This window comes from Notechis scutatus, chromosome 2, assembly GCF_049901735.1.
Source record: "Notechis scutatus isolate UNSWTSFEM ecotype Mainland chromosome 2, rNotScu1.2, whole genome shotgun sequence".
Classification (NCBI taxonomy): domain Eukaryota; kingdom Metazoa; phylum Chordata; class Lepidosauria; order Squamata; family Elapidae; genus Notechis; species Notechis scutatus.
Window position 1 is genome coordinate 250384788 of NC_142010.1, and position 27518 is coordinate 250412305.

General features: G+C 38.1%; 1 protein-coding gene across 4 annotated transcripts in view; it reads left to right on the forward strand.

Annotated features, from left to right (window-relative positions):
- CCBE1 (collagen and calcium binding EGF domains 1) overlaps window positions 1-27518 on the forward strand; it is a 200355-nt gene that overhangs the window by 64306 nt on the left and 108531 nt on the right. The gene's annotated exons all lie outside the window — the stretch shown is intronic.

The following is a 27518-nucleotide window of genomic DNA, read 5'->3' on the forward strand; positions in this document are numbered from 1 at the left end:
AGTCACTTTTTTCAGTGCCATTGCAACTTTGAAACCACTAAACAAACTGTAAGTCGAGGACTATCTGTAATTGTTTGAGTCCCAGTGCCATGACCTTCCACAAGGTAAGCGCCTGGACCATCATCTTCCTGCTAGATTTTGGAGGAAGAACACATTCTATCTGGAGATGAGACTTCCAGAGCTAAGACCTATATAGACAACCCACCAGCACATTTCAATGAACCCAGAAGCTCAATGTACACTGGTTATTTATTTGTTTATAATACTTACATGGCTGCCGGTCTAACAAACAAATTCTTTGTAGAACAACAATCTACAAAACCAATATAGTAAAACCTCTGAAAGCCAAGCAAAGAACAATATTAAAATAATCATAGCACAATAAGCAAATGTTGAAACTGTTACATAGCAAACCCAGTCATATCAACTACATCTGTGTTGGGCTCATCTATCAATCAATGCCTTGGAGAAAAACCAGGTCTTGACAGCTTTCACAGCATTCTGGAAGGTCCATAAGATTGGGGCCCTCCAGATCTCAGCAGAGAGGCTGTTCAGCAACAGGTGCTGTGACAGAGAATGCACAACTTCTTGTTCCTTCAAGATGAGATTGCTTAATAGAGGACTATTATTTTGTGGAATTGGGTAGTAGCACTGGTCAACAAGCAGGCAGCTGCCTTTTGAGTCCTTTTCAAGACCACTGCCAACAAAGTATAGTATTCTTACTGAAAGATGACAAAGTTCAATATTTTCTACTACTGGGATGCACCTGGTTTATCCACCACAGCTGGACAAAGTGTCTCATAGCAATGGCTTCCACTGACAGAACTTGTGACATCTGGAGAACCTCCCCATTGTGACTAGCTCCTTCCGAGAAAGTGGAACACAATTAAAAACCATAGATGGAATGTCCATGAAACCCCAAGGTTTCTGTCCTAGAATTCACACCATCTTGCTGAACTTCCATGAAATTATCCAAATACTTTTCCCTTCTCTCTCCAATCTCTTTAAAAAAAATATTCTTTTGGCATGAAAGAACGTTTGTAAAACTGAAGGAAATATTAGGTAGAAGAGGAAGGAAAATTTTACAGGTAATTTAACAACTTCCCCAGAGCTACTTACAACCCATTTCTGCTGCATTCCTCCCCCAGTGGTCATGATGTGATCCCATTTTTGGTCCTTGACAGCCAGTTACTTTTATTATGACTGTTCATGGTTTCTTGCGATCATGAGACTGCAATGTATGATTATTACTTTTTTGCTAGTTTCCAGCATTTACATTTAAATAAAATTTATTTATTTATTTATTTATTTATTTGATTTGCCAATTGTTTACAAGATAATAAGTATAAGTGTATACATAGTTGTGAATACATGAAATGGGTACATATAAGAAAAATAAAAGAAGAATAAGAGAAACAATAGGACAGGGACGGTAGGCACGTTGGTGTGCTTATGCACGCCCCCTACAGACCTCTTAGGAAAGGGGTGAGGTCAATAGTAGACAGTCTAAGGTTAAAGTTTTTGGGGTTTGGGGAAGAAACTACAGAGTCGGGTAGAGTATTCCAGACATTGACCACTCTATTGCTGAAGTCGTATTTCCTGCAATCAAGTTTGGTGCGGTTAACTTTGAGTTTGTATCTATTGTGTGCTCTTGTGTTGTTATGGTTGAAGCTGAAGTATTCATTGACAGGTAGGACATTGCAATGTATGATTTTATATACCATGCTTAAATCAGACCGAAGACGGCGTAATTCAAGGTTTTCTAGTTCTAGAATTTCAAGTCTGGTGGCATAAGGTATTCTACAACGAGTAGAGGAGTGGAGAACTCTTCTTGTGAAATATTTCTGGACTTTCTCAATTGTGCTAATATCAGATATGTAATGTGGGTTCCAGACTGATGAACTGTATTCGAGTATTGGTCTAGCAAATGTTTTGTATGCTCTGGTTAGTAAATCCATAAATTGTTCAAGTTAAAAATGCAACCAGGTTCTGTCCTGTGATGTCTCAACTTATGATCACAATGGCTTACAACTATAATTCCAGGCTCAATTATGGCTGTAAGTTAAGGACTATCTGTATCTCCATTTTAGATTCAAACTATTAATTTTTATAGAGAAGTTAGTATTTCATGATGTATTACTTAATAAATTGCTAATACCATCTTTTTTTCCCCTTTAGTCATTGATTTAATTATAGTTTTAATTCAGAATATCTGCATTCCTCTTTGATAGTCATGTTGGCATATTAATCAAGTGTTTTTCATGTGGTAGAACGCTGGGAACTGTTTTATGCATTCTATCAAAATTCAGATTTTTTTTCCTTGTGCAAGTTTGTTAGTTTTGGAAAAAGAAGGTATATCTGAGACTAGATCTCATTTTTTTTCCAATTAAGCAAAATCATTTTTTTCCATTTTTTATCATGGAAAGATACCTTGAGTATATTTATATCATCTCAGATACTGTACAGTTCATGCAAGTCTTTTTTACTTGTTAAAAGTTGTGAACTATCTTGCAAAATACTTTGCTAAATACTGAACAAATATTTTCCTACATAGACAGTTGGGACTTTTTCTTCACAACATATTTTTTTTGTGTTCAATTTATATGCCTTTATTGTAAGGTGAGCCTTGAATTTCCAGTTTCGGGGGAACTGTCATTTTGTGAGGGTACTACATCACAGCATATTCTCAACCAATCAAAGGTGCTCATTGGATCAAAACCATTTGGGAACCTCTTCCCTAATTTATATTAAAGCAGTGATACAGTCTAAAACCAATGACAATAAATGTGGAAAATGAAAATGCCACTCCTTTTCAGTAACTTCACATTTAAATTCATGATAAATGCTAAACTATCATCTTTCATGTTTTGAATTATATATTTGACTACTGTGCAGAGAATCCAATATTTTTTGAAAAGACCATTTTTTTGTAGAATCACAAGTTGGAACAGACTTCAGTGCCAATTTGCTGACAGCTCTTGATTCTTTTTAATAGCATAAAGGGAATTTCAAGGTGCCTCTCGAAGTGTAATTAAAGTCTCCTTAAAAGACTTAATTGAAGCTTTAGGGTTTATAGCGTTAATCTCAAAGAATTTCACAGTAAAAATGATTAAATAACTACTGGCTTTGTTGTGACAAGTACTTTGCTTTTCAGGAAGTCATATTAGCCATAATTAATCTTCAAAAACCTTAATTGGGATTTTGTTTGGGTAAAATTTTTCCTGTCTTTTTTTGTTTTTGTTTAATATAATTAATTCTTGTTCCATTAAATTTTCAGTTACTGTGTTTTATATTTATTCCTTGGTGCCTAGTTCTCTATCAAACTAATTTCATTAATTTCAAGTATTTTTCCCTGACTAAATCCTATCACATACATTCTCAGCTTTCATGCAAAACAAAGTGAAATATGTCAAATAAAACAATCCTGATAGATCAGCAGTCATAGTAAAAACAGTAGCAAAGTCATTGTTGTAAAACAAGACTGACACTGTAGAAATAAGAGGTCCTTGGTGCTCTCTGAGCTTGGTTGTTTTTCTTTGCAAAAGTTTTATTACACAAATGACTGCAAGAAAACAACTGAACTCAGATCCCTGAGCTATAAATATTCTCCTTTATCAAGATAGAAATACTCTGGCAAGGTTAAAAACATCATCAATTGAATGTTAATGCATTTATTAATTCATTCATTCATTTATATCCTTCCTTTATTGTTTTCACAAATAACTCAGGGCATTACGCATTTGCTGGATGTATTTATGGTTGAAATGTAGCCTCCAAAAAACTGCAGGCTCTTTTTTTACAAAAGAGAATATTCAACCATTGGAAACCATCACTGGAAAAAAAAATCTGTCAAGCAGTTTCAGTTTTGGTGATCCTACATGATGGAATATTTCTTTTTTTAAAAAAAAATTTTTTTATTGGTTTTTAAAAACAAACATAAACAAACAAAACATAAAAACATCAAGCTATCTTCCATAGGTGTACATACAGTGTGCCGGTTGGTTTACAAATTGTTCTGTGCTTCCATTTCGTAGTCTTCAATTACAATTACATTACATATAATCTCATATTGTCAATCAAAAATTAAATACCTTAGTATCATTATTAATCAATCATTTGATTATACTTTTATTCATTCATGTTTTACAAGATAACCATAATTTACTTAGTTTATTTTATAACAGTTCATATTATCATCCCAAATCTATCCTAAAATCATTTTGTAGATATAATAAAAAAGAAGTACATCTTTATATATTTATTATTTTCTAAAAGTCTACATATTTCATTACTGTACTTTATTGTCTAACCATTGATAGAAAAGATCCCAAATTTTATAAAATTGTTTATCCTCTTGTTCTCTAATTTCAAATGTCAATCTACTCATTTCAGCACATTCCAATATTTTGTTAATGATTTCCTCCTGTGATGGTATTTTCTCATTTTTCCAGTTTTTAGCAAATACAATCCTAGCCGCTGTTAATACATTTACAATCAGGTATTTCAAGTCTTTACTATATATTTCAGGTAAAATTCCCAATAAAAATATCTCTGGTTTCGAGTCTATATGTTTTTTTGTCATTTTTTCCAACCACATGTGGATTTTAGTCCAGTATTTTTTAGCATCTGCACAAGTCCACCACATATGGTAATATGAGCCAGGTGTCTGATGACATTTCCAACATTTTTCGGATTTATTCTTGAGCATTCTTGCTATTCTTGTCAGGGGAAAATGCCACCTGTAAAACATCTTATACACATTTTCTTTATATGCTGTTGAAATTGTCATTTTATAATTTTGAGACCACAATTTTTGCCATTTCTCTAAATCAATCCCATATCCAAAATTCTTCCCCCAAGCAATCATAGTTTCTTTAACTTGTTCTTCTTCTAGTTTAATTTCTAATAAGATATCCATACAATTTTTAATCACCTTTTCATCAGTACCTGTCAAAATCTTATCTAAGTCAGTCAGTTTATCATAGAAACCTTCTGTTTTAGAATCTTTATCATACCTTGAATGTATTTGCGCATATGAGAAACAATTCATCTTTATACCTCGTTCCTCTAGTTTTTGCATAGATTTAAGTTCACCCTTTTCATTCAATATTTCACCATATCTAACTGTTTGTTCCTTTTTGTATATTATAGGATACGAAAATGCTTCAATAGTCGATAACCAGACTGGAATTTTCAAATAACATTGTCTTTTAGTCTTCTCCCAGTTTAACCACAGAGACTCCCATATATTACGTCTTCTAAAATACCCCTGTGTTTTAGTTCCTTTGTACCATAAAAAAGCATGCCACCCCAACAACAAATCATGCCCTTCTAATGTCAACAATCTAGTATTTCTTAGTGTTATCCATTCCTTAACCCACATCAAATTTGTAGCTTGGTAGTACAACTCCCAATTAGGCAAACCAAATCCTCCTCTAATTCTAGCATCTTGCAAAAGTTTAAACTTTATTCTCGCTTTCTTACCTTGCCATATATATTTCAACACAATTTTATTTAAATCTTCAAAGTAGTCTTTTCCAAGCCTAATTGGAATTGTTTGAAACAAATATAAAATTCTGGGTAATATATTCATCTTGATTGTTGAAATTCTCCCTATTAGTGACAGTTGTAAGTTTTCCCATTTCGCCAAATCTAGCGCTATCTGCTGTTTAAGTTTAATATAATTATTCTCTTTTAATGTACTACATCTTGCTGTCAAATATATCCCCAAGTACTTGATCTTATTCGTGACCTGAATTTTCAATAGATCTGCCAGTTCTTCCTTTTGTCTTAATAGCATATTCTTTGTCAAAATCTTTGTCTTATCTTTATTTATTTTCAAACCAGCCACCTTTCTAATTTATGAAAGGTTTTCCTTCTTTTAACGGCTGAGTTAAGTCCATTTATATTAATTGTAATCAATATTTTCTCTTCCATGGTTATATTTTATAGTTAAGTTTAGCAGCTCTCGTAGATCTTAGTTCACGTTGTTCTTTGGCTTCCACCTTTCCACCTACTGCGCCTTCTTCTCTTTCAGTCGCCATTTGGCAGTCCTCTTGGAATTCAATTAGTGAGATCTCTTTTTCTGCCTCTTCCTCTTTCCTTCCAAAAAATTCTGTATAAAATAATTACGCTTTCTCAATTGAGTCAATTCTATGTCTCTGTTCTTGCCACGTGAACATTAAACCTTCTGGAATCAGCCATCTATAATTCACCTCTTTTTTAAGTAGCATTTTAGTCAGGAGTCTGTATTCTCTTCTCATCTCTCTCACTCTTCTGGGTATTTGTTTCAAGACCACAATCTCCTTGTCTTTGTATTTCAATGTTTTCTCTTTTGCCACTTGCAATATTTGCGTTTTAATGGCTTTCTTTGTAAATCTAATGTGAACTTCTCTTGGTAAGCTATTTGTCATCGCATATCTTGTGAAAACTCGATAAACCTCATCTACTCCATCCATCATCTTCTCTTGAGTTATTTCCAAAGCTTCAGCCAGTATTTCTATCATCTCAGCTAGGTTTTGTCCTTTTTCTTCCTCTACGTTTTGGAATCTAAGATAGAATTCTGATCTACCCGTCTCCCATCTCAACATACCACTTTTATCTTGTTCAACCACCATTAATCTATTATCAATATCTCCAATCTTCTTGTCTCTTTGTTTATCTTCTTCTTCAATTTTTGGGAATCTCTCATCATACTTCAACATCATTTGTTGGATGTTCTCCACTTTTTCATCGGTTTTCCCTGTTCTTTGTTCAATGTTCTCTGTTCTTTGTTCAATGTTCTCTGTTCTTTGTTCGATGTTCTCTATTCTCTTTTCAATATTCTCTGATCTTGCTTGAATATTTTGAATTCCTTGCATAATCATCTGCAGAGTCACTTTTTCTTGTTCTTTTTCTTGCTTTAACATTGTCTGTATTGAACGTTGTCCTGCAGATGGTGTAGAGGAAGAAGTAGAAGTTGAAGAACCAGGAGCTATACATTTCCTACTCATTTTAAGCAATTCAAAATCTTCAGGTTCTTCTAAACCTTAATCCAATTGTGAAGTAACCAATTATAGTTCAAAATAAAAATAGTAGAAAAAATAAGCCCAATAATAATAAGAAAAAAAAGGGAGGACAAAATTTCTTCAGGTTCTTGTATACCTTAATCCAATCAATAGTTAGATAAAGAAAAAGACTTAAGAAAAAAAAAGAAAAAAAAGGAAAAGGAAAAATTCTTCAGGTTCTTCAACACCTTAATCCAATTGAAAGATCTCAAATAGAAAAAAGTGCATAAAAATGAACCAGAAAGGTAGATGAAAAAACAAAAATACCAGGAAAGGAAAAAAAAAAGGCTTTTAAGGCTTTCCCTTTAAAATAAAAAGCAAACGTAGAGATTGGACTTCCAAAAAAAGAAAAAGAAAAACAAAGACAAGATCCAACAAAGCCAAAAAACCCAAATAGTTATTACAAAAAAAAGATTAAAAAAATACAATGTGATGGAATGTTTCTAAATTATTATTATTTATTATATTTACACCCTACCGTAATTCCACAAGGCTCTTAGCAGTTTCACAATGGTATAAATTTTAAAACCTCTGTGTTTAAAATCATAAATGCACAAAAAAGAAAATTTGGCTTTCAGTTTTCTAAGAAGAACCTTTTTAAAAAGCCACTATTCTATAAAAACTCTAGGCTTTTTCTCCAAAACACATTTAAGGCTTTTAAAATAAGTATATGCTGAAATTATGCTAATAAAATTATCTTGTTACCTGAACTACTTTATTTTCAAATTTGTGTTTTATATTGTATTTTCATGCTATATTCAGTTAAGGGCCGTTCATACAATATATATTGTGGGATGAGAACGTAAAATATGTTCTTCTCTTGCATTACTTTTTTATTTTGAAAAATGTGAATGGCACATTAATGTATTGCCTTCTTATTAGTTTGCTAAATATTCTATGAAACCAATGATTCCATTGTATAAGGGAGTATTTTGCTTTTAAATTAATAAATAAGAGTTATAGACATAAGCTGTAATGGATGTCGATTTTCACATATTGTGAATTGAGCTAATAAGTTTCATAAACCATAAGTTATGTTCAGAATGTATGGATCCAATCATTATGTCTTACATGAGCATTAAGATTCAGAAATATATTTTAGCATGCTATGTAAAGTATAGTTAGTGAAGTGATTCATACAATATGTAAAACTATAATGTAGTCCTAAATATGGATTAAATGTATGCATGAACCTAACTATTGTGGTTAGATTGGATAGTAGTATAATACACCTCAGATACTATCAGACTATTCCTTCCAGTATGCCGCATCATTGGCTGTTCTTCTTAGTAGGTTGGAAAATGTAATTCAGAAAAATGTGGATGCCATAGGGCGTCTTTCACTGGCATTGTTCAATATGTTATCCCACAAGTTGCAGTTTGTTTAGTAAACCACAGTAAAGTATAATAATGTATGAATATTATAAATGTCTTTTGCTAGCTTTGTGGGTAGCACAAGGTTGCTGGGGAGAAATTTAGCAGCATTGCAATGTTTTTCTTTGATATCTGTCTATAATTATTGTAATAATTTTCAAATTATTGTGGGCTGTCATCCCAATGCCCAATCCATTTTGACTACTGTATGATCATGGAGTATCATTTCCATTATCTGAATCTTGCCTTTTTCTTTTTACTCCTTTCAGTTTTTAAATAAAGATAATGATAAACAGATCTTGGAAGAATAAAAGCTAAACAAATAATTCCCTCAACGCTGTCAAACTATTTACTAAGTCTGCATTACTATTACTATTAATCCTCCCATCCTTCCTTTCACCCATCTCCTCCCACTTATGACTGTATGATTATAACGTTGTTGCTTGTATCCTAACGATTTTTATTGACTGTTTCCTAGTATGATTTGATTGCTTATTGTACCCTATGACTATTATTAAGTGTTGTACCATCTGATTCTTGACTCTTGACAAATGTGTCTTTTCTTTTATGTACACTGAGAGCATTTGCACCAAGACACACATCCTCGTGTGTGCAGTCACACTTGGCCAATAAAGAATTCTATTCTATTCTATTCTATTCTATTCTATTCTATTCTATTCTATTCTATTCTATAAAAATATTGTCTAACTTTGTTGAGAGTTAATTAATGATTGTTTTTAACAGTTCATGTCATTGTTTCTGTTTAATTATCATCAATTATGAGGGGAGTAATTAAGTCATTTTAAAAAGAATATACTTGATTGATTTGTTTTTATTTAGTCAGATGACCATCATTGGTCGATTTTAAATGTTTAATATTGTTCTAAACTTCTGTAGAGTCTGGATCTGGATGAGATCAATTAGTTCATTTTTTAGATTTACCAAGTTCACCTATATTGTTTCCATAACAAAGCCACAACTGACTGGCCTCATTTTACCAATTGCAATTACTCGATCTACCTAATTCACCCCTCAGTGCAGAAATTATTGTTCTCCTAGCTTTCTTATTAAGCTTTAAAGTTCTTCGTCTCTATTTCAAGGCTTTGGATCCCATTTTCAAAGCAATAAAAACAGATCTACAACTCCTGCCCTGCAACTATGTACACTACTTGTAACATGAAGGAAATGAAGGATCATAACATAATATCTATATGAAACTAACTTTTTTGTTTGTATAATTTATAACTGGGGAAAACAGAGCAACAATTTTTGAACCAAAGTATCTCAAGCAGACTAATAGAATGTGTCCCAAATCTGGGTTTTAATGATTCTCAAGTGAATGAAATTTGGGAAAGCTGTAACTAACATAGCTGCTGGGTTGCCAGTTGTTACTGCAGTCACATGATCCTCATTTTCAACATTCTGTGAGAGCCACACTCACAATCCTTTGTTTCTTTCCCTACCCCGCAGCAGTCGCTTACCTGCCGGCTGGGATGAAATGGGATGGGATGAAGTTTTCTGATGTTCCCTGTCAGCTTCCACAAGGAAACTCAATGGGGAAGCCAGCAGGAAATCAGAAGTTGCTCCCATTCCCACTACTTTTTGGCTCACCAGTGGTCGTTATGTTTTTCTGTTTAGATAAGGAAATAGTTCTGAAATGCTGATCCAATGGGGCACAAGTTGTCTAGTGTAGTATAAACTTGTTGAACTAATTGATATCCAGGAGAGCAGTGCTGTATTTGAACGTAATTTCATGCTTTGAGATTTTGAGAGAATCCTGAAAAAGAAGAGGGGCTGGAATTCATAAGGCTTATTTAGAAATGCATGCTATTCCTAAGTAGGAAAGTATTTCAAGGAATTATGTCTTTACCCTGTAATAAAAGTGCTCATTTATATACATGGTTATATACAGGTTGTTGTTTTTTCATGGTTCCACTTAGGGGTTTCACTGTTGCAATTCCCAGTCATTATGCATCTGCTCTAAAATCTAATTAAGATTGTGGGTCACTGGTGGTTTACATGACCATTATAGCTACATAAAGATCCTGAAAGCTTTACATGTTTCTTAACTTTTTTTGACCCTGAGGAAACTTTTAGGCCCTTTCAGAAAAATGTATTTAAATAAATAAATAAGAATGCAAAGAGTCCAACACATATGATTGACATTTCTTTGAGTTAGAAAACGTTGTTCCCCCAACTCACATAATGGCCACAAGGGGAGGGTGGGTTAACTTCTGGAATATTTTAATTTCAAGAAGAGATTGGACAACCATTGAAATGATGTGGGGTTTCCTGCTTGAGCTGAGGGTTGGACTAGACCAGAGGTCACCAACCTTTTCGATCTCAGGGACCACCAAACTCATAATTTTAAATCCTGTGGACCACTAATATGAATTTTGACTGACGGTCACAGGAGTCACAGGACTGGCCCTTTGGTCATCCTGGAGTAGCTGCTCTTCCACCCAGGTGCACCAGCCTGCCATGGACTGGAGGAGCTGCTCTGGGATGACCAAAGGGCAGTCTTGTGACTACTGAAGCTCTGGAATATGGGACCGACTTTCCCACCAACATCAGCAAGCCACCCCAGGATGGATTTTCCTCCACTACCGTTGGTCTTATCTTCCAGTTCCAGCTTGCATGGCTCTACTCAAGGTAAGGTTTGTGCTCGGCCAAAGGGTGGGGGCCAGCGGAAGAGCAGGCCATGTGGGCGGCGTAGCCTTGTGTCCCCGTGCAGCCTGGATTAATTGCTTGGGGGGGGCATGCTTTGGGGGTGACATTTCTCTGTGGGCCACCAAAATTTTCTCGCAGACCAACAGTGGTCCCCAGCCCACTGGTTGGCGACCACTGGACTAGAAGACCTCCAAGGAGGTCCCTTACAACTCTGTTGTTCTGTTTCAATACCCAAAAGATTCATTAACCCAGTTAGCTAATTCCTCAGAGGATATAAGTTTAATTCTAAATAAACCAAGTCTTGCAGAGAAATAAAGTAACTTCATCTCACCCAAGCTCTAGGAACACCTAAACTGAGTCTTGGGCTATTTGGGTGTTTGAGAAAATAAGAGCGAAAGAGAAAATGTAGCTGAAAACCCATTGAAAGACCTCATTGCAAATATCCTGCAGCAGCCACATCTCTTAAATACTGATCGGCTACAGTGCTTGTTGTTAGTTGCCAAGTCATGTCCAACCCATCGCAACCCCATGGACAATGTTCCTCCAGGCCTTCCTGTCCTCTACCATCTTCTGGAGTCCATTTAAGCTCATGCCTACTGCTTCAGTGATTCCATCCAACCACCTCATTCTTTGTCATTCCCCTTCTTCTATTGCCCTCAATCTTTCCCAGCATTAGGCTCTTCTCCAGTGAGTCCTTCCTTCTCATTAGGTGACCAAAGTATTTGAGTTTCATCTTCAGGATCTGGCCTTCTAAAGAGCAGTCAGGGTGGATCTCCTCTAGGACTGACCGGTTTGCTCGCCTTGCAGTCCAAGAGTCTTCTCCAGCACCATAGTTCAAAGGCCTCAATTCTTTGGCCTCAGCCTTTCTTAGGGTCCAACTTTCCTACAGTGCTTAAGTGAGGTTATTGATCTGCCAATACTCTCCCATTGTAAGGGCATAAAGGTTATTGCGCACTTCTGGAGAAAGTGAACTTTTGCCCTAATTTCCAACTTTCTCCTGGAGATGGCCTGATCCTGTCAGTCTTCCATAAGCTTCTGAAAATCTGGTTCTTTCCCTGTCCAGAAATCAAACAGCTTGGATGGAATATGTAGTGGTTGCTTTAGGTTATTCTGTCCTTTTCTTTTTTATGGTCTGTGTATTTTATTGGGTTTTGTTTTTCATTTCTGTGTTTTTGTGCTTCTAACCAATTGTACACTGCATTAACTGTTTTGCAAGCTGGGTGGTCAGATAATTTAAATCAAATCAATCCATCCATCCATCAAATGGGGATTGACCTAGTTAGTGTAATTGTCTAGTGTCTAATCTACCAGTTAAGCACATTGACTCAGGTTAGTGACTCACAATAGCTTAAACATTGTGGGAACACTGCCAAAGGGCGATTTGCATCCTTACATTCTGTTTTTCCTCTTTTATTACTAGCTAGGTGCTTAAGTCTTATTCCCTTTCAAGCTCTCACACCATCCTCAATATTACATTCTCACCCTCCTTTCAGAAAATAATTAAAACCATGTGAGAATTCAAACTTGTGTTGCAATACAACTTCTTTAGAGAATTGGAAAAAAGAGAAAAAATAACTGATACAAAAGGAAACTATTATTGCTTGTATACTATCTGGGAACTAAAACATTAAAACTATGTTCAGCAATGCATTAAACCTAAACAGTAAACAGATGATGTACAGAATCAGATGATAGAAGCAGTGGATTGGGTAAAGGTTCTGGAGTTGTTATATTGTGTTATTTTTTAAAGGGCTATTATGTCAACATTTTTGGAAGATTGTATTTTAGTTTTAATCAAATGTCAACTGCACATTAAGAATGGCTCATTTCCCAAGTCTTTTTTTTTTTATCCTGCCACTCTGAAGGATTAAGCATGTCTGTAAGTAAATTGTTTAATACAAAGCAAAATGATGGATTGAATTGAGCTGCCTGGTTGATGTATGTCTGCAAAGAATAGAGGTGGAACTTGTTAACTGACTGCTTCATACAATGAACATTACAGTTATGACATTCATGAAGGGAAAACACTGAATACACATCACTGGAAGTCAGAAATACTTGTGGAATTTCATATCATGGATGTTCATCAAATAAAAGGCTGGCTTAGGTAGCAAGCATTAATGAGAATGCTGAATGCACAGGGACACCCCCCCCCCCCCCAAGGCTGTGTGCTTTCTCCACTTCTTTTCTCCTTATATACCAATGACTACATCTCAAATGATCCATCTGTTAAAATACTGAAGTTTGCAGATGATACAACAGTGATTGGTCTCATTTGAGACAACGACGAATCCGCATACAGACAGGAGGTTGTACAACTTGAAACCGGAACAACCAGACCGGAGGTTGTACAACTTGAAACCGGAACAATCTGGAACTGAACACACTCAAAACCATAGAAATGGTGGTAGACTTTAGAAGAAACCCTCCCATACTCTTATAATACTAGACAACACAGTATCAACAGTAGAGACCTTCAAATTTCTGGGTTCTATTATATCACATGACCTAAAATGAACACCTAACATCAAAAATGTCATCAAAAAGGCACAACAAAGAATGTTCTTTCTGCGCCAACTCAGAAAGCTCAAACTGCCCAAGGAGTTGCTGATACAGTTCTACAGAGGAATTATTGAGTCTGTCATCTGCACCTCTGTAACGGTCCGGTTTGGTTCTGCAATCCAATAGGACAGACACAGACTTCAGAGGATAATTAGAACTACAGAAAAAACAATTACTACCAACCAGCCTTCAATCGAGGACCTATATACTACACGAGTCAAAAAGAGGGCTGTGAAAATATTTACAGACCCCTCACATCCTGGACATAAACTGTTTCAACTCAAAATGACACTATAGAGCACTGCACACCAGAACAACTAGACACAAGGGCAGTTTTTTTTCCCGAATGCCATCACTCTGCTAAACAAATAATTCCTTCAACACTGTCCAACAATTTACAAAGTCTACTCTACTATTACTATTAATCTTCTCATCACTCCTTATCACCCATCCCCTCCCACTTGTGACTGTATGACTGTAACTTTGTCGCTTGTATTCTTACAATTTATATTGACTATTTCCTAGTATGATTTGATTGCTTATTGTAGCTTATGACTATTATTAAGTGTTGTACCTTCTGATTCTTGACTCTTGACGAATGTATCTTTTCTTTTATGTATATTGAGAGCATTTGCACCAAGACAAATTCCTTGTGTGGCCAATCACACTTGGCCAATAAAAAAGAATTCTAATTCTAATTCTAATTCTAATTCTGAATGTATCAAGGTTTGTTCTCAGTTTGTCTTTAACAAATGAAGGGTCTTATAAAAGGGCCATAAAAACCTAGCGTTTAGCCATTCTAAATTCTGTACTATAAATTGTCATTCTAGAAGTTTTTCTTGTAATTCTATCTTGTGATATGTGGGAATGACTTTTGCAAACTCTTATCTGACCACAAAAATGTATGATTGGACCAGCATATGGTACATATCACAAATGAGTAAAGAATATTTAGTGAGTTTCTAAAGGCAATTTATCATAACAACCTTTTTTACCACAATTACGATAATAGGGGATCCTCCAAGAGTTCATGGAAAAACAAGCAAAGAATTGTAACATGCATAGTCAAAGGTAAGCTCTCCTTGAAGCAGAACGTAAGGGCTTTTTAAATAGCTTGGCTACTGTGGTAAAATTACATTAAATTTGCTTTTATTTCCACAAACTGTAAAAGAAGGAATAATATTTGACACAGTTTATATTAGGTGATCAGTTCCATCTCACAAACTCATTTGATAAGAGTCACTTTATACAACTCTTCAATAAGCCTTGATATTCCTTTCAATTTCTGAGAGTGTAAACTTGTATATTGTGTTTAACTGCACTCTACAATTTTAGTCTGTGGAAATATACAGGCAGCTTCACCGTCCCAGGGTCACCATTTTTAACCTTCCCAGCTGGCTTCCAAAAAGCAAAGACAATGGGAGAGGCCAGATTCGCTTACTGACCAGACAACGCACAGCTGTAATGATATGGTTAACAAAAGAGGTGGCAAAAGAGGTCATAAAATGAGACAAAAGTCAAGACTTAACAACGGTCTTGCTTAATAATGGTAATTTGGTGGTCAATTTTGGTCATAAGTCAAGGAATCCCTGTAGTTTCACTTTAGGTTGTCCTCTTTGCAGTCATCTACTAAATAAAGTTGTCATTGTGTTGTTTTAAAGTTTTCTAAAGAAGACTGAAGTTCTTGGCAAAGGGTGCAATTGATGACTTAAAAGATTAGGAATGGTAGGGAAAAAAATATCCAAAGCAACCTTTTAAAGTGGAAGCAGCAGCTTTCATTTGTTTTAAAGTTGCTTCCTCTTCACTTTTTGTGGATATGCCAGATGTGGTCTCTGATTCTCGGAGGATGGAGACAGGATCTCTGCAACAACGACCACATGCAGTGTTTCCTTTAGCCTGAGACCTGGCTTTATTGGCCAGGGTGACAGCTGTCAAAATACCAGCTAACAAATTACAGAGCAGATTCCACAAATTTAATGTTGAAACTGAACGTGTAACATTTGTTGGTCTCTTTGTTTGTAAGCTTGCCTGCATAATAATCCTAACTCAGGACTTCTTCTCTGTATTGTTTTATTGGTTTTTCACTTTTAGATGATTTAAATATTGTTCCCAGGTGATCTAATCCAGTAGGTAGGTAATAGGTATTGTTGTGGTTTGTCACATAGTCAGCCAGATGTTTAGACGTTTTAGATGTTTTGATGTTTTTATCCACTATCAAGTCCTCCTCAAGGACCTAGGATAGGCAGACATGTTTGATGGTGTTAAATGCTTCATCACAGGATGTAAACTGTTCCAAGTAAAGCTGTCTTTTGCAATTGACTGGTGGTGATGTTGTCAATGCCAATGGCGTTCAAACGGAGCTCCAGATGTTTTGAAATTGCACTCAAGATGTCTGTTACTATTGGTACCATCTTTGCTTTCTTTGGGCATAGTTGTTCTAATTTTATTTGCAGATCTTTGTTTTTTGTGATTTTTCTCCAGGTTTTTTTTTCCTTCCCTTCTGCTGCCTCCAGGTACTGAAACATAATCTATTTCTTTGGTCATTTTTACTTCCTTTGTTCGGGGCAGGGAGCAAGCAAGAAGTTTTACCATTAATAATCTTTTTTTCAATCCACCTTTCTGGCTTCTGACATTTTATAGTTTTTTTTAAAAAGTGCTGCTGATCTCTAATGTTGGCAAATATACAATATAATTTTCTTAGTCTTAAGAGTTAGGATTGTCTTCCTTGGAAGAAAGAATGAAATCAGATTGAGGTATATAAAGAAACTGCTTTCATTACTGTATATTTCAAAGATAAGCTGCAAGTACACCTTGTTTGCTTCTCTAAATACATTCAGAAATGTTCAAAGAACTTGACTACCCTAAAAATATTCACCAGAAGGGATTATTCCATGCTTTGAGCAATAAACCAGTTTAAAGATTGCCTTGTTGGAGATTTAGTGTGCTATAGAGAATAATCTAATGTTGTGTTGCAAGAGAATTCATTGGTAGGTTTGTCAGCTCCAAATTATTTTTCCAATTTTAGTGAAAAAGAATGTAATGTTCCATAAACGGAGCACATTGCCTTTTATGAGAGAAAAGATAGGATACAAATATATTACGTCTATGAACAATGCCAATTCCTTCATGATAAAGAATTGTCCAATATGAAAATAATCAGGAGTTCTGCCATTGGAAGATAAACCCTCCAGGAGAATTAAAAAGCAATGTGCATCTGTTTTTGGATTGTAACAGGTAAATACAAAGTGTCTCCATAGTTTGGTTTTGGTTTTGGGCTCAGTTCTTAACGTTTTGTTTATTCAAACATGCTTAATGAAGTTTAATGAACTCTGTCTGCATTATTAAGCTTTCCTAATACCATTACCCCAGTAAAGTAAGATGAAGCAGAACCAAAACTATTGGATTAGAATTGTTTACAACTTGTTTAAATAAACAAATAAATATGCCATGAGACCCAGATACCACCAATACGTGTAGTGTTTTGTCTGCTTTTTTAAGCCAGAGAAGTTGGAGTTGAATTTTTCCACTATCTTAATATTAAAGCCAAAAAAATAGTTATTCCAGCCCACAGCTCTTATTTAATACATTTCTGGTTTGCCCTTTTTTTTAAAAAAAAAAAAGAGAGATGTTTTGAGTGTTATCCAGCAACTGAAGAGTTTGGATGTACTTCAGATTCAAATACTGTATACCTTTTAAAGATATATTTATTAGAAACATGCACAAGCTAAATCAAATCTATAGTTACTTATTATTATGTGCAATGGTGTGAGAGATGCAGCGTATGTAGAGTTTGGCAAGAATTCAAGAGCTCCTCCATATGTTTAACTCCGCCATTCCACATTTTGTCAAATCCTTCATTAAAAGTCTCCAGCATTTCTGTTTTTGATTTACCCCAAAACAGACTTTTGTTTTCTAACTTAGCTCTGAAAAATAAAAACTGTCAAACAATAGGCAATGTTTTCCAACCACCAGTTGTTGCCGTATATCTGTCATTACTCTGAGGAACTTCTCCTTGGTATGTGGAAGTAGTCTCTGCTCCCTAGATCACTGAACCTGACATATTTTCTTGGGGTTTTGTTACCTTCCTTAAATCATCATTTTCTTTTCCAAAGAAGCCAAATGTTTTTATTTTTCTTCCTCTACACTTTGACCGATGCTATTATAAAGATAGAGTTTCACCGAATGATCATTCAAGGTTCGCATCAGATGAATGATGGTTTATGTTGGCCTCTCGTCTTGACCTCTTGGAGCAGAAATAGAACATCATGGGTTTGAAGGTGGTCTCTTTGGACCACTGTAAGAAAGTATCCAGATGTTGAGCAGCTTTTATGTTTTATTATCAGATCTTAATATATATTACTAGCAAGTACCTTTTTCCAGTTACATGTTAAAGCTTCTGTTATTGCTACATCAAGAAAACATGACTCTGGAAGTTTGCCATTTAAGAGTTGACAATTTGTCATGGTTAGGAAAAAGAGGTATGAGCTGCAATATTTCAAGTTCAGGCCTCATTTCTCAAAAAACATATGAGATGGCCTTGGACAAGTAGTTATTTATCAGCTTCATACTTTTCCTCATCCAATCTTATTAGTAATGGTTATCTTAGTTGTAAGAATTATGGAGGTCATGCTTGTAAGCAGTTTAAATGCTTGGAAAAGGAGAAAATGTGTGGACTACTTGTTAGAATTGCACATTCAGGTGCTTTGAATTGGACATGTCTATGGAGATTCTCAATCATCCAGGTCATGGTTGTCCCAAACGTGCTTTTTCCAAAAGGCAAATGAACTTTCTTGTGTTTTTTTTCTTTTAAAATGTTTCACTTTTCATCCAAGAAGCTGCTTCAGTTCTTCACTTCATTTCAGGCTACTTCTTCTGCCTGCAGGCTGCCTGCAATTTGGCAGTTCAAATCTCACCAGGCTCAATGTTGACTCAGCCTTCCATCGTTGCAAGGTTGGTAAAATGAGGACTCAGTTTGTTGGGGGCAATAGGCCGACTCTGTACGCTTAGAGAGGGCTATAAAGCACTATGAAGCAGTATATAAGTCTAAGTGCTATTGCTATTCTTCAGCTTCTTGAATGGGAAATGAAACATTTTTAAAGAAAAAAATACCAAGAAAATCCAGTTGCCTGTTGGAAAAAGTACTTTTGGGACATTTGAATTGCACAATTAATTTGATTTCTAAAAATGAGATGAGATAAATGGCTAAATTATTTAAGACAGCCTTCTACAACCTTTTATTTTCCAGTTGAGTTAAAATATATCTGGAGAAAATCAATCTTGAGTCCTAGATAACTATTACACCATAATGAATTGGGTTTGTACATTATGAGAAGCCCTAAACCATATGCTGTGGTTTAAAACTAAACACTACAAAGAACTCAATCTACAGGTGAGATAGAGTCTGCAAAGAAGCAAGGACCTGATATGGAGGATGAAGATGAAAAATGGGGCAAAAAAAGAGATTCCTCTTCCCCTTGCAATTATGGGGATTAATAGTGTTTCAAAATCTCTGCAAAAAAATGGATCAATGTTTCTCCTCCATGCTGCATCGAGAGCCCAGGATGGGTTGACTCCTTCCTATGATGTCATTTAGCTGAGTCTGCACTAAGATATAAAAGCCAGCCCCCGGAAGAGACCCCAGCTTTTGACTCAGCTCCTTTCAGTCAGTAGCTGTGTCTCTGAAAGCTTCTGTTAGATAACACTCACCAGCGATCTTCAGTGCCGTTTTTCCTCGTTTCAAGCAGCCCCCAGGATCTGGGTAGCTGCTCTTCCAGGAGAGCACGGCTCTCTTTCTCTCTCTCTCTCTCCTGCAAGGTTGGGAGCAGCGTTGCCAGAGTGCTGTTCAGGAAAGTTGGGCAGCATCTGTAGACCTCCCCCACGCCTGCGGTTTGAGCGGTCATAAAAAGCGATCGGCAGACCGATACCAGCGTCAGCCAGCTGATCGTGTGGCCAGGGGCTGCCCTTTCCTTTGCTGACTTCACTCGGGGCTCTTTATAGCCTAAGGAGAAATTCTTCTATCTCGGAGCCTGTTTCCCATAGTCAGTGGCCATCTTGGATTGAAGCCTTCCACCACGAGGTGAGCGGCCATTTTGTAAGCCCGGGGGCCAATTTATACCCTTAGGGGCTTAATACAAAAAAATTATAAACAGTTTCTTTCCATCGTAAGAGCCTTTATTCTTCAAATGGAGCAAGATAAGGGTCAGGCAGAGTTCCCCCTCCCCGCAGTGGCACAGTCTCTTAAGCCAATAAGAGAAAAAGTTGTAGGCAACACACCCAATCAGTCCAGAGGGAGGTGGCTGCTAAAAATCAGAGCTAAGGCTCTAGCCCCTAAGAAGGCAACTCAGGCTGAGTTGAGGGCAGAAAAGCGCAGACATGCAGCCCTAGAGAGGCAGTTCAACAGAACTGTTCAACAGAAGGGAGTGCAACTACAGCAAGTTTCAGGTGATACCTGTGGGCCCCAGCCAAGCCCTCCCAGGGGAGGAGAAGTTATCTATGAGCCTGTCTCCTGAGGCTTTTGCAGTACAATGATCTTCAGGATCTAAGCAGATCTGGGCCTTATTTCCAACAGGCTTCTGGGCCCTATGCTCCTCCAGGCCTCGAACCTCTTCTCAATCTAGGCCTGAAGCCATCTTCACTCCCTCATCAGCGGGTCTTTGGCCTTCTGCCCCTACCTTTGAGCATAGACAAGGGGATATCCAAGATGTTGTCTCTTTGGCCATTAGGCAGGGATGGGAGGAGGTTGATGAGGAGGGAAGGGCTTCACCATCTGAACACAGTTACTCCTCTCGTTCAGAACGTGAAGAGGGCGAGACTTTGACCAAAATCTTTCAGAGGGAGAGGACTCTCGCCCAGAGCTGCCATCCTCTGCATTGGTCTTCAATCCTTCTCTCTTCAGGCCATTACTCAGCATGGCCTTGGTCACTGCCAAGCTGTCGCCAGAGGAAGTGGCTCCCGAGCCACAAGGAATTCCCTCTAGCCAGGGAGACTCATTCTTCTCCAAGCCTGTAGTGCAGGCAGGGGTTTTGCCTTCTCCCACTTTGTTCCTGGACATGGTCAAGGAACAGTGTGCTTCCCCTTCGGCAGGTCCTCGCCCATCTTCTCTGGATAAGCATTTCTACAACATCAGGACAATTCCATGGACAATTCCCTGGCAGTGCCTTCTGTTGACATTCCGGTTCTGGCCTCGTTCCCATTTTCTGGCACTTTCATGTGGGCATCCATACGGTGGCTGCACCAACTCCAGATTAGATTGCCTACATCTGACCTTCGGTCTCACTAAGGCCTTAATAAGATTATCGCAGCGACAGAATTCACTGCAGATGCCACTCTCAATTCCACCAAATTTGCATCTAGGGCCATGGCATCTTCAGTAGCAGCAAGAAGACTGTTATGGCTCAGAAATTGGCAGGCGGAGTCACGCCGTAAATGGAAGCTGGTTTCAGTTCCATTCGCGGGCGATAAGCTTTTTGGCGATGCTCTGGAACCTTATCTCATTGAAACCAGAGATAAATGTAAAATTCTCCCTTCCTCTGGGAAGAGAGCCAACTATTGCCCAGCTCCTTATACTGGTAAACAGCCCTTTCGGGAGGGTGGGGGTCACTCTAAGTAATCCCTCGTTCTCCCCACCCATCGGAGGTCGCCTAGCCTTCTTTGCCTCCAAATGGGAGGAGTCAACGACGGATCCCTGCGTGCTCAGCACTATTAGGTCAGGATTACAATTGGACTTCCTAATGCACCTTATGCAGGCAGGTTGAGGCCCTCTCCTTGGTTCTTTCATGGGGTTCGCTTCCTTCCTTATCCCATCACCCTTCAGTCAGGAGGTTTTCGAAAGGGGCTTCCAACCTGCACCCTCCGGTGGTTCACAGATATCCTTCCTGGGATCTTCATGTGGTCCTTTATGCCCTTACAAAGCCCCCTTTTGAACCCCTTAGAACATTGTCTCTCCGTTTCCTGACTCTGAAGGTAGTCTTCTCCGTTTCCATCACTTCAGCCAGGCGGGTATCCGAGCTCGCTGCTCTTTCCATCAGACAGGACCTTTGTTCCTTTCACGATGATAGGGTTGTCCTCAGTCTGGACCCCTCATTTATTCCAAGGGGTAACACCTGTTTCACAGGTCCCAGGACATTATGTTGCCTGGCTTCTGCTCCCTCCCGCACCATGACTTAGAGCAGCAGTGGCACTCACTTGACGTAGGTAGGGCTCTTAGAATATACATTAAGCACACTTCCTCCTTCAGGAAGTCTGAAGCCATTTTGTTTCCTTTTCCCTTTTCACTTGGGGCACAAGGCCTCTTCTCCTACTATTAGCAGGTGGGTCAGATCTTGCATTGAGCAGGCCTACAAAGCTGCGGCCCTTCCAGTTCCTCGAGGTCTGACGGCGCACTCTACCAGAAACCCAACTCTACTGGGCAACCCAAGCACCCTTGGAGGAGATCTGTCATGCGGCCACGTGGACATCTCCGTCTCCTTTCATCAGATACTACCGTCTGGATGTCTTTGCCTCGGCAACTGCAGCCTTTGGCAGACGGGTGCTTCAACAAGTGGTTCAACAGTCGGTGTGATGAGCCGGACAAGGACCCACCTGTGGACATGCAAGCTTTGGTATGTCCCATCCTGGGCTCTCGATGCAGCATGGGTGTTGGTAGAAGTTACCCTGAACGCCCTTTCTATCTATGCTGCGAGAGAGCCCAGCCCCTCCCTTGATTCGTCCGGAGAGGGTAAGTCATATTTCTATATTCATTTGTGCTTTCAGAGACACCTTTCAGTCTGTCAAGTATCTTCGCCAAAGCTGGGGTCTCTTCTGGGGGCTGGCTTTTATATCTTAGTACAGACTTAGCTAAATGACGTCATAGGAAGGAGTCAACCCATCCTGGGCTCTCTCACAGCATAGATAGAAAGGGCATTCAGGGTAACTTCTACCAACGCCCGTTCTCCAAAGGAAGAAGATGGTTCTCTATAATAAGCCAGTGGCTGAACTCTCCCTGTGTCCACAGTGTTGCTATTTATGGAAGGAGTCTCTTTCTGAAGTGTTCCATTGGGATATTATGGGAATCTGGGAAACTGCAGATAGCTGGAGATAACAATTTGCAAGGGAAAAATAGGATGTTCACATTTGTCTTTTGACCACTTCCCCTTCTCTTTTAAAAGAATTTCTACAAAATTGCTTTTATCCAAGTGAATGAAAAATGCTTAAAAATTCTGGAGAACCTTTCTGTTTGTAAAAGATATATTTTTACAAAAGTGATCTATATCTTCATTATTGCAGTGTTTCCCACTATCTTTGATTTCTAATTAGTATTTCTGCAAGTATTAGTCAGTTCTGTAAATGAGAGGCAGGTCTCTTTATAATGTCAAGAATTTCTTGTAAATCTTTTGCTACCTTGCTCTGTTTTATCCAGGGGAAAGGCAACAGAACTGGAAGATTTATGTATCAGTAGCTGCATCTCCATACAAAGCTGTCAAAACCTCCATTTAGAAATTAGATTTATCCATCCTTGCTTTCTAGTTTTGTGGTCTCTGATGTACCATCATCATATCTTTGTTTTTCATTCTCCTCTTCTTCTATGTTGTAATATACATTAGAGGATGTTTGTCTCCTTACTGAACAATTTTGGAAACAAAAAACTAAACCCAGAAAGCCACAGACTGTATTTCTGCCAAAGGTTATATTAATGTTGAGACTGGTAACCACAATAAGGTTGAGGGAGATTTTTGAGTAATAACAATCAAAAGTTGGCTGTAGTACATCCAGTCGAAAGCAGCAAAATTAACAACATCACACACAACAATGAAAGAATGTCAGATGTGTACAAAGAGTCTTGTACTGCAGAAGTTGTGGTGCTCTCAGTTAAGTATGGTTTCTTTTGTAACATTTCAAATATTCTAACTCAGTACTATACTATATGTAACTGCACTTGTTCCTCCTCTCTTTTCCACTGGTCCTGTGAATTTCTTCTATTAAGAGCTGTGGTGGCACACTGATTAGAATGCTGTTCTGCAGGCTATTTCTGTTGACTGTCAGTGCCTGAAATTTGGCAGTTCAAATCTCATCAGGTGAAGTGTTAATACCAGTTTATAATGCCTTGGTAAGGCCACACTGCAATCAGTTTTGGTTGCCACAATGTAAAAAAGATGTTGAGACTCTAGAAAGAGTGCAGAGAAGAGAAATAAAGATGATTAGGGGACTGGAGGCTAAAACATGAAGAACAATTGCAGGAACTGGGTATGCCTAGTCTAATAAAAAGAAGGACTAGGGGAGACATGATAGCAGTGTTCCAATATCTCAGGGGCTGCCACAAAGAAGAGAAAGTCAAGCTATTCTCCAAAGCACCTGAGGGCAGGACAAGAACCAATGGGTAGAAATTAATCAAGGAGAAAAGCAACTTAGAGCTAAGGAGAAATTTCCTGACAATTAGAACAATTAATGAGTGGAACAACTTGCCTCCAGAAATTGTAAATGCTCCAACACTGGAAGTTTTTAAAAAGATGTTGGATAACCATTTGTCTGAAGTGGTGTAGGGTTTCCTGCCTAGGCAAGGGGTTGGACTAGAAGACCTCCAAGGTCCCTTCCAACTCTGTTATTCTATTCTATTCATCAGGCTCATGGTTGACTCAGCCTTCCATCCTTCCAAGATGGGTAAAATGAGGACCCAGATTGTTGAGGGCAATAGGCTGACTTGTAAACTGCTTCGAGAGGGCAGTAAAGCACTGTGAAGAAGTATATAAGTCTAAATCAGGTGTCAAGCTCAAGGCCCACAAGCCAGATCTGGCCCATGGAGTGCTTAGATCTGGCCTGTGGCGCCACCCTGGAAATAGCGAAGGGCTGACCCACAGTGCCTCTACCAGCAAAAACATGGGCCTCGGAAGCTCTATTTTTGCTGTAGATGGTTGCAGGAGGCCATCACAACCGGAAACAGAGCTCGGGAGTGGTGCTCAGGCCACCACAGGCACCCCCAACATGAGTGATGTCGAGCTGGCCATGCCTACCCTTGCCATGGCCCTCCTGCCCCCTCACCACCCCAAGGTCAAACACAACCCTGATGCAGCCCTCAATGAAATGAAGTTTGACACCCCTGGTCTAAATATTATTGTTATTGCTATTAACTTTGAAATAAGCACAGGTAATCCTTGAATTACAGTTAGGACTAGAATTTCCATTGCCAAGCAAGGCAGTTTTGGAGTGAGTCACGCCCCATTTTATTACCTGTTTTGCTAGTGGTTAAGCAAATCCATCTTCTCTCCCGCTGACAGAAGCCAGCTCAAAAGGTTGCAAAAGCCAGTCCCATGACTGTGGGATGCTGCAGCCATGATAAATTCATGCCTGTTGCACAAGTGCCCTAATTTTGATCATGTCACCATGGGGATGCTGCAACAGTTGTTAAGTGCAAGGACCAGATGCAAGTCACTTTTTTTTCAGTGCCATTGCAACTTCGAACTGTTCCTAAATGAATGGTTGTAAGTCAAGGACTTAACCTGTAAGTGCATCAGTTGAAGATGCCACCAAAAGAATTTCACAAAGACAAGTTGAAAATGGGAAATATTACTAGTTTTTTCCCCCTCCGTGATATAAACTTCCTTTGGGTGACTATGAATTCATGTTAGATATTAATATTAGATTTTAAGCTCCCCTTTCTTTATGTTGTTATTGTTTTACAGAGCTTATAATTTTCCACCTGTCTGCTTAGTAGCTCCCATCACCACCACTTGTCCTGAACAAATAGGCAAGGGTGACTGACCGTGTTAATTTCTACAGTGTGATTTCTCTTGGATCATTCCATGTATTGTGATCTCGAATTAAACCAAGTTTTTGCTGCTTTGCAGTATCCTTTGAACTATGAGAATGTCCCATTTGTTAAAAAAATGTTTTTTATTAAATACATTTCTCAGTGCTTAATGAACATCGTATCGTCTGGGTAATTATTGATTAACATTATACATTTACATTCTTAATCTTTACCTCTTTTTTCCAACCCCTGGTAAAATAGATTCCATGTTTGATAATAATCTCCATCTTCTTTCTGTTTAATTTTCAATGTCAGTCTGTCCATTTCTGCACAATCTAATATCTTCTTGACTATCTCTTCATCTCATGGTGTATCTTCACTTTTCCAGTATTGTGCATTCATTGTGCATGAATGTTTTGATTATCTCTAGACACTTGTGGCCTTTTTGAAATAGTGGTTACAGTCAGGTAGCAGCACCATGGTGATCCTGGTTGGACCTCAAAATTCATGGTTGATTTGGGGGGGAGGCCAGAAGTTTTTTTTTAAAAAAAGGCTCAGAAGTGATGACAAACCATTTCTATATTGCTGCCAAGAAATTGACACGGACCTATCCATGAAGTCACCCAGATTTAAGTTCAGTTTGAAGAAGTTTTACTCTTTACAAATATGCAACCATGAGAATAAATGAAGTCAAGAAGGAAGTGTATGCTTTCCAGGCAAAAGATCTGATTTGTTTCTAGCTGGCTTGCCATATTCTCTGTCTCTGCTTTTCATCATTCCCTCGTTGTCCCAAACCTCGGTTTTTCCCCCCTCCTTAAACACACATAGTCTCTGTCTCTCACATAGGATGGGAGTTATTATCCAACGTTCTAAGAGTTTGCTTACTTAAAATACTGACATCTTGAAAAACTTGCCCTAATTGCTTTGTTCCCATAAAATCAGCCTTCCCTGTTAAAAAAAAAAAAAAAAAAAAAAGAGCTGCCTTAAAAAACCATCAAGCAGACCAGAGGACTCCTGTATCAGGACTGGAGGGGAATGAAACATTACTTTTAGATCTAGGTGGACTCTATGAACCAGACCTTGATATCAACCTGGTAAATACAAACACGGAAGGTATTAAGCTAGGAGAATGCTTTACTAGATGATAAAAGAGAATATTGATAGCTCACGGTTGAAATGAGAGATCCTTGGTGTTTTGTGAGCTTGCTTGTTTTCCTGCAGACATCATCACTTCTAGTAAGGAATGAGGTTTGCTCTCAGTTTATGTTCTAGTGACTTGTTCTGCCAGTGTTGGTGGGAAGTGGTCTTGGAGGTTCTTTGGGTGGGCTGTTAGATTGTTTGGCAGTTCCTCGATTGGAGTTTTGTTTACTTTTCAGTTGTTGTTTGATGTTAATCTTGGTGTTAATCTATGCTTATCTGAACATTGATTGCTGGTGGGGAGGTGTTTTGGTGTCCCCCTCCCCTTTTTGGCTTGTTGATTGCCTCTTTTGCCTCTTTTGCACAATATGTAGATGCTGTATGTCTATTGACTTTACTAGATGAAAGTATTTATTTCTCCTGTCGCTGCTAAGAGGTTCCCAAACAAAGATGGCCTGTTTGATCTGAATGCTGAGTGCAGAGGAAAGATAAAATGCTCCATTGCAGTTCATTAGCCTACTTGGTCACTTTAAAAATATATTTGAATGGAGAGTGTATAAAGTGGTGTGGTGACGTTGTGGCTTAGGTATGCATGCGTGTCAGGTATTAGGATGGAAATGATGCCTTTTACTCAGAAGGACACTTCGGCTGACTGCAATTTGGCAGATCGAATCTCACCAGGCTAAAGGTTGACTCAGCCTTCCATCGTTGCAAGGTTGGTAGATAGAGCCATGATGGCGCAGTGGTTAGAATGCAGTATTGCGGGTTACTTTTGCTGACTGCCGACTGCCTACAGTTGGCAGTTTGATCCTCACCAGGCTCAAGGTTGACTCAGCCTTCCATCCTTCCAAGGTGGGTAAAAGGAGGATGCAAATTGTTGGGAGCAATAGGCTGACTATGTTAAACCACTTAGAGAAGGCTGTAAAGCACTGTGACGCAGTATATAAGTGCTATTGCTAACTACTTTACAGAGACTTAATGCACCAAGTTCCTAACGTTATTTTTGGA